We start from the raw sequence: 8,937 nt of genomic DNA on the forward strand, positions 1-8,937 counted from the left end.
GCTGAAATATTGGTCATGCAAGTAATTAAAATCCCCAGATACCTCTTCATGTTACATTGAAGATCATTTAATTACCTATATTCTATCCTATTAAATGAACAATACTATAATAACTGTATATTTATCTATTTACTCGAATTTTGTTTTAATGAAAATTGACACACTATCAATTTCCAAGTGGGAAAAAATAATCTAGACAAGTCACTGCTTTGGGAAAATTAGTCAGAGGCCTTCACGTCGAAAATTTTTTTAAATAAATGGCGTCTTAAACACTTGGAACAGTTTTAGAAATTTGTTGAAGATGAGTCTATCGGCTAAATATTTTAAAAAGCTCGTACAAAAGTTGTTTTCCGAAAGAGATTTAAAAACTGTCGGTATTTTCACCAAGCAAAGGTCGGTCCCTTAGTGATTAGTGTTACAAATCGAAATGATAATAAAAAATAACAATAATAATAAAAAAGGCACGTTCTTACTGGAAAAATAACCGGATCTATACTATAAATGCTGTGAGCACAAGCAACACGAGCTGTGCTTCTGCTATCCCTAAATTTTTAAGGGGTTTTCTTGAAGGAAATCTTGATTCTTATTCCAAGAAAAATTAACATAAACGGAAGTTAAAAATTTCCGTTTTGTCATGAGTTTACGAGCGTCAATGTTCGGGGAGAATTCAGAGAATTCAATTTTCTTTTGAGGAAGTTAGGGAAAACCCTGAAAAACTTGGGACACTGCGTAGTTCGAATTGCGTATAGGTACTAAAATGATACACAAAAATACATATCTCAGGTCTATACTAGGGGGATAAAATCACAAGAAGTTTGACGGACACGTGTGCAAAAACTGCTACAGACAAAAAAGCAAAATGGTAGCTTTAATAACTAAAACGCGAACATGACTACAAGACGTCACGGGACGAAACAAAATAATGGACGCCAAAAATCAAAACACAAAAATAAACGACGAAAAAATCACTCATGTCCGCTGTACTTACTTGCACGCACTGCAGTTTTCAAAAATCAGCGTAAAAAGAAAATAAGAAACAGTGTAAGAGGTGAGTAGTGTTTAAAATAGTGCAAAAAGGTGCAAAATTAACAAATAGGGCAACGTAGCACTTTTTGAACTGGTATATTCATCTTGTTATTTTCCAAAACTATGTCTCCCAGCATAATAAGACTTCTGAAAAATGACAAATATCTGCTAGTCCTATTCTTCAGCTATCAATTGAAACCCCCTTTGTCCTCCTGATGTTTTCAACTAACCCAAAAAATATGAATAACTAACACTCTTCCTTGTCTCTCATTGAGCAACATAAACAGATTGGATTTTTCTCTTAAGAAAAGCTTAGAGGTGTTTCGAGAGGGTTTATTAAAGGGGTTTGTCCAGTTCCAAAGACGCTCAAGAGTGATACGTAGCCCAAAACCAATTTTAAGGTTAATAAATGTCACTTTCACTAGATTCGTTAATATTCAATCTCATCATAAAGCATAAAGCAAAACACTTTCTTTCCACGCTAAATTGCAAACAGAGGCACTTAAAACTGAAAGACTAAAACTGTTTGTCTTAGCCCAATATTTGCATTCCAGTTTTACAATAAGAAGGGAAGTTATAATAAATACATTAAACTAAAACTTGTTCAATGAGAGAAAAAAAAATAGTCATAAATATTGCATTTTATTTTCATTAAATCTTTCTTCTTTTTTTTTTAGAGAGAAAGAGAGAGAAAATATCTTTTGTATCATCATAACCAACAAATTGAGTTGAAAATGAAGGCATTTTAAATGCTCTGTTTTCCCAGCCGCAAACTTAAGTCTCATTGCACTATTAGAAGCCAAATTATCTTAAATATATTAAATTCTAGACCTCATAAAAAAATCACACACATTTACAATTTATTACTGTTTTTGCAAATAGGATCATTTAATGCCTCATCATCAAATGTCCAGATATTTTCAACTTTAAAGAAAAGAGGTGGCTCAAAGTGTCAAAGTGACTAAATTCCAGCACATAAATAACAGTCCATATTTTTCAGTGTGTTTAGAGTCAAGTTCTAATCCATACAGTGGCAAGACGTTTCAACAGTTGCTCAAAAAAAAATAATAATAATAAAGAGTATTAGCAACGGTGATCAAGATCTAACATGCTTTTCTGGTCATTTTTCTTGCCATAAAGTAATCATACTTCTCATGATCGACCGGTCCCACATATTTTTACTGATTCTAGACAATTATTACCAAGGCCAACTAATTTAGTTTTAGTTACTTAACTTGAGAAGTCTTGACCTGTGTTAGCTTAATGGATTGATCCCTTGCTTCGTAATTTGGGGCTAGGGTTTCGATCCCAGCTGTCGCAGAGCCGACAGAGGAGGAGACCAGGTGATAAAATTAACTGCCATAAAACGTCTCTCTGCGCGACATACGTCACAAATGGCCCAGGAGAAACCATTTATTTTATTTACGATTATTAGCTTGATAAGCCTATGCGCAACTCAAGAGTTACTTTCCTCAACTCTGAATCTTTACGGTAAATATATTGGTGTCTTTATGAAAATTTCCCTACACCTGAAACATGACTTAAATAAATACAAAGATCAAACAGAATAAAAAAGAATTTAAAAGAGAACGACGAAATCGGCCTAACAGATTCAAAATCACAATCAGCAGATGAAAAGCGAAAAACTTAATTTTGGTTTCTTACTGGCGATGCCTGTGTATATCAACAGTTACTTTACTGCACTTGGTCCGCTTTAATACAAATCCTGCCATACACGACTATCTTTATAAAAATTGAACTATAAACAGATACGTGATTTAAGAAAGAAACGACAAAAGCTTGAATGGCAAAAAAAAATTATGAAAGAAAGTGTTTACAGGATTGCAGTGTGCATAGCCAAAAGGTCATGTGCTAAATCAAATTTCAAAAATAACAGCTTGATTCCTTTTTACCATTTCCATGATTCTGGTATTTCGTGACAGCATAATGGATAAAAGAAAAAGGTTAATTGATACCAAATAGAACTTGTTAATTGCCTCCTTTACCACTTCTGTTTCATGCAATATTTGATCACGAAGAAGATGTTAAACGATATGAACTATGACTATAATATTCCTTGGTGATAGAGATATGACAACCGGAATTATTTCTATAAAATGGGTTCACAAAAGAAAAAAAATACGTTTAATGACGGAGGGATTACAAACCCCATCAAAAACTAAAGCCATCCAAAATCTAAATTACTGGGCATTGAGGTAAATACGGTTATAAGAGCCAAAAAAGGAGGGTCCATTCTGACTGTGTGTATACACACAAACACACACACACACACACACACACACACACACACACACACACACACACACACACACACACACACACACACACACACACACAAACACACACACATATATATATATATATATATATATATATATATATATATATATATATATATATATATATATATATATATATATATATATATATATATATATATATATATATATATATCTATATAAAAATAAGTTGTCTGTGGATCTGTGGATCTGTGGATCAGGTGACGTCATGTTTGTCCGCATATGACGTCTGAATTATTTCACACTAATACAAAAGAAGAAAAAACTAAAAGAGGTAAAAACTACAAAAAAAACTAAAAAGAAAAAAAAACTAAAAAAGCTAAAAAACTAAAAAAACTAAAAAAAGGTAAAAATCTAATAACTAAAAAAAAACTGAAAAAAATAAAAAAAGGCAAAAACTACAAAAAAAATAAAAACTAATAAAAAAAACTAAAAACTAATAAAAAAAAAACTAAAAAAGCTAAAAAACTAAAAAAACTAAAAAAAACTAAAAAAAGGTAAAAAACTAAAAAAAACTAAAAACTAAAAAAGAAAAAAACTAAAAAAAAGGAAAAAACTGAAAAATAAAAGAGAAAAAGAAAACTAAAAAAATATGAATAAATATATATAAAAATAAGTTTTTTGTGGGTTATGTCTGTCTGTCTGTCTGTCGAGTGACGTCGTGTTTGTCCGCATATGACGTCTGAATTATTTCACACTAATACAAAAGAAGAAAAAAAACTAAAAAAGGTAAAAACTACAAAAAAAAACTAAAAAGAAAAAAAACTAAAAAAAGCTAAAAAACTAAAAAAAACTAAAAAAAGATAAAAAACTAAAAACTAAAAAAAACTGAAAAAACTAAAAAAAGGCAAAAACTAAAAAAAAACTAAAAACTAATAAAAAAACTAAAAAAGCTAAAAAACTAAAAAAACTAAAAAAACTAAAAAAAGGTAAAAAACAAAAAAAAACAAAAAACTAAAAAAGAAAAAACTAAAAAAAAGGAAAAAACTGAAAAATAAGAGAAAAAGAAAACTAAAAAATATTAATAAAGAAGAAAAAAACTAAAAAAGGTAAAAACTACAAAAAAAACTAAAAAGAAAAAAAAACTAAAAAAGCTAAAAAACTAAAAAAAACTAAAAAAAGGTAAAAATCTAATAACTAAAAAAAAACTGAAAAAAATAAAAAAAGGCAAAAACTACAAAAAAATAAAAACTAATAAAAAAACTAAAAAGCTAAAAAACTAAAAAAACTAAAAAAAACTAAAAAAAGGTATAAAACTAAAAAAAACTAAAAACTAAAAAAGAAAAAAACTAAAAAAAAGGAAAAAACTGAAAAATAAAAGAGAAAAAGAAAACTAAAAAAATATGAATAAATATATATAAAAATAAGTTGTTTGTGGGTTATGTCTGTCTGTCCGCATATGTCGTTGCGTGTTTGTCCGCATATGATGTCTGAATTATTTCACACTAATACAAAAGAAGAAAAAAAAATTAAAAAAGGTAAATGACGACCGGGACACAGGGACACAACTACAATGGGGACGCCGGGGGGCACAGGGGGATATAAATGACGACCGGGACACCGGGACACAAGGAATATAAATGACGCCCGGGACACTCAAAGAGAAATCACAGACTGGAACACCGGGACACAAATGACGACCGGGACACAGGGAATATAAATGACGACCGGGACACAGGGACATAATTACAAAGGGGACGCCGGGGTGCACAGGGGGATATATAAATGACGATGGCGACTCAGGGAATGGTCGATTAGCAATCACCATCAACAAAGCTCAAGGGCAATCATTAGAATCATGAGGTATAGATCTGAATACGGATTGTTTTCCCATGGACCATTATATGTTGCATGTTCAAGAGTCGGTAAACCTGACAATCTATTTATATGCACAGACAATGGGACAGCAAAGAATGTTGTATATTCGCAAGTTTTACGTAGTTAAAAACATATATATATATATATATATATATATATATATATATACTAGCTGTTGGGGTGGCGCTTCGCGCCACCCCAACACCTAGTTGGTGGGGGCGCTTCGCGCCCCCCCCAAGCCCCCCCGCGCGCGTAAGTCGTTACGCGCCATAATAGTTACGCACCATTGTAGTTGTGTCCCTATGTCCCACCTGTGAATATAGATATATATATATATATATGGTTTTAACTACGTAAAACTTGCGAATATACAACATTCTTTGCTGTCCCATTGTCTTTGCATATAAATAGATTGTCAGGTTATCCCCCTGTTTCCCCCGGTGTCCCCGTTGTAGTTGTGTCCCTGTGTCCCGGTCGTCATTTATATTCCCTGTGTCCCGGGTCCCGGTCATCATTTGTATCCCGGTGTCCCGGTCTGTATATACATTCGTTTTTTAGTTTTGTTTTTCTCCTTTATTTTTTTCCTTTTTTTTTCTTTTTTAGCTTATTTAGATTTTTAGATTTTTTAGTTTTTTTTATTAGTTTTTAGTTTTTATTTCTTTTTAGTTTTTTTGTCCCGGTCGTCATTTATATCCCCCTGTTTCCCCCGGTGTCCCCGTTGTAGTTGTGTCCCTGTGTCCCGGTCGTTATTTATATTCCCTGTGTCCCGGTCGTCATTTGTATCCCGGTGTACCGGTCTGTATATACATTCGTTTTTTAGTTTTGTTTTTCTCCTTTATTTTTTTCCTTTTTTTTTCTTTTTTAGTTTATTTAGATTTTTAGATTTTTTAGTTTTTTTATTAGTTTTTAGTTTTTTTTTCTTTTAGTTTTTTTGTAGTTTTTACCTTCTTTTTAGTTTTGTTAATTTTTTTTTTTACTTGTGTCCTGGTCGTCATTTATACTCCCTGTGTCCCGGTGCTTTGTTGATTGCTAATCGAACATTCCTTTTGTCCTGGTCGCTTTCTCTTTGAGTGTCGTCATTTATTTTTTTCTTTTTTAGTTCTTTTAGTTTTTACCTTTTTTAGTTTTTTTTTAGTTTTTAGTTTTTTTAGTTTTTTACCTTTTTTTAGTTTTTTTAGTTTTTTAGCTTTTTTATTTTTTTTATTAGTTTTTAGTTTTTTTGTAGTTTTTGCCTTTTTTTTTAGTTTTTTGTCCTGGTCGCTTTCTCTTTGAGTGTCGTCATTTATTAGTTTTTTCCTTTTTTTTTAGTTTTTTATTGGTTTTTACCTTTATTTTAGCTTATTTTTCAGTTTTTTCCTTTTTTTTAGTTTTTTTTTATTTTTTATTTTTTTTAGTTTTTTACCTTTTTTTAGTTTTTTTAGTTTTTTTAGTTTTTTAGCTTTTTTACTTTTTTTATTAGTTTTTAGTTTTTTTTTGTAGTTTTTGCCTTTTTTTAGTTTTTTCAGTTTTTTTTTTAGTTTTTTATTGGTTTTTACCTTTATAGTTTTTTTAGTTTTTTAGCTTTTTTATTTTTTTTATTAGTTTTTAGTTTTTTTTGTAGTTTTTGCCTTTTTTTAGTTTTTTCAGTTTTGACGTCACCTAATCCAGTTTTTTCAGGTGACGTCACCTGACACATCCATCCACACATCCATCCACACATCCATCCACAGACAACTTATTTTTATATATATAGATATATATATATACTAGCTGTTGGGGTGGCGCTTCGCGCCACCCCAACACCTAGTTGGTGGGGGCGCTTCGCGCCCCCCCCAAGCCCCCCCGCGCGCGTAAGTCGTTACGCGCCATAATAGTTACGCGCCATTGTAGTTGTGTCCCTATGTCCCACCTGTGAATATAGATATATATATATATATATATGGTTTTAACTACGTAAAACTTGCGAATATACAACATTCTTTGCTGTCCCATTGTCTTTGCATATAAATAGATTGTCAGGTTATCCCCCTGTTTCCCCCGGTGTCCCCGTTGTAGTTGTGTCCCTGTGTCCCGGTCGTCATTTATATTCCCTGTGTCCCGGGTCCCGGTCATCATTTGTATCCCGGTGTCCCGGTCTGTATATACATTCGTTTTTTAGTTTTGTTTTTCTCCTTTATTTTTTTCCTTTTTTTTTCTTTTTTAGCTTATTTAGATTTTTAGATTTTTTAGTTTTTTTTATTAGTTTTTAGTTTTTATTTCTTTTTAGTTTTTTTGTCCCGGTCGTCATTTATATCCCCCTGTTTCCCCCGGTGTCCCCGTTGTAGTTGTGTCCCTGTGTCCCGGTCGTTATTTATATTCCCTGTGTCCCGGTCGTCATTTGTATCCCGGTGTACCGGTCTGTATATACATTCGTTTTTTAGTTTTGTTTTTCTCCTTTATTTTTTTCCTTTTTTTTTCTTTTTTAGTTTATTTAGATTTTTAGATTTTTTAGTTTTTTTATTAGTTTTTAGTTTTTTTTTCTTTTTAGTTTTTTTGTAGTTTTTACCTTCTTTTTAGTTTTGTTAATTTTTTTTTTTACTTGTGTCCTGGTCGTCATTTATACTCCCTGTGTCCCGGTGCTTTGTTGATTGCTAATCGAACATTCCTTTTGTCCTGGTCGCTTTCTCTTTGAGTGTCGTCATTTATTTTTTTCTTTTTTAGTTCTTTTAGTTTTTACCTTTTTTAGTTTTTTTTTAGTTTTTAGTTTTTTTAGTTTTTTACCTTTTTTTAGTTTTTTTAGTTTTTTAGCTTTTTTATTTTTTTTATTAGTTTTTAGTTTTTTTGTAGTTTTTGCCTTTTTTTTTAGTTTTTTGTCCTGGTCGCTTTCTCTTTGAGTGTCGTCATTTATTAGTTTTTTCCTTTTTTTTTTTAGTTTTTTATTGGTTTTTACCTTTATTTTAGCTTATTTTTCAGTTTTTTCCTTTTTTTTAGTTTTTTTTTATTTTTTATTTTTTTTAGTTTTTTACCTTTTTTTAGTTTTTTTAGTTTTTTTAGTTTTTTAGCTTTTTTACTTTTTTTATTAGTTTTTAGTTTTTTTTTGTAGTTTTTGCCTTTTTTTAGTTTTTTCAGTTTTTTTTTTAGTTTTTTATTGGTTTTTACCTTTATAGTTTTTTTAGTTTTTTAGCTTTTTTATTTTTTTTATTAGTTTTTAGTTTTTTTTGTAGTTTTTGCCTTTTTTTAGTTTTTTCAGTTTTGACGTCACCTAATCCAGTTTTTTCAGGTGACGTCACCTGACACATCCATCCACACATCCATCCATCCATCCATCCACAGACAACTTATTTTTATATATATAGATATATATATATATATATATATATATATATATATATATATATATATATATCTATATATATAAAAATAAGTTGTCTGTGGATGGATGGATGGATGGATGTGTGGATGGAAGTGTCAGGTGACGTCACCTGAAAAAACTGGATTAGGTGACGTCAAAACTGAAAAAACTAAAAAAAGGCAAAAACTACAAAAAAAAACTAAAAACTAATAAAAAAAATAAAAAAGCTAAAAAACTAAAAAAACTATAAAGGTAAAAACCAATAAAAAACTAAAAAAAAAACTGAAAAAACTAAAAAAAGGCAAAAACTACAAAAAAAAACTAAAAACTAATAAAAAAAGTAAAAAAGCTAAAAAACTAAAAAAACTAAAAAAACTAAAAAAAGGTAAAAAAATAAAAAAAATAAAAAATAAAAAAAAACTAAAAAAAAGGAAAAAACTGAAAAATAAGCTAAAATAAAGG

The 8,937-nt window shown here is 30.1% G+C and overlaps 1 long non-coding RNA gene across 1 annotated transcript; it reads left to right on the forward strand.

Moving 5' to 3' along the window:
- Nucleotides 1–3,775: 3,775 nt before the first annotated feature.
- On the forward strand, nucleotides 3,776–5,040 carry LOC136043497 (uncharacterized). The gene is made up of 2 exons (XR_010621630.1): nucleotides 3,776–4,076; nucleotides 4,826–5,040. It is a non-coding gene; the product is annotated as an uncharacterized LOC136043497 (long non-coding RNA).
- The last annotated feature ends 3,897 nt before the right edge of the window (nucleotides 5,041–8,937 follow it).

Source organism: Artemia franciscana, unplaced genomic scaffold (genome assembly GCF_032884065.1).
Source record: "Artemia franciscana unplaced genomic scaffold, ASM3288406v1 Scaffold_6807, whole genome shotgun sequence".
Taxonomy (NCBI): Eukaryota; Metazoa; Arthropoda; class Branchiopoda; order Anostraca; family Artemiidae; genus Artemia; species Artemia franciscana.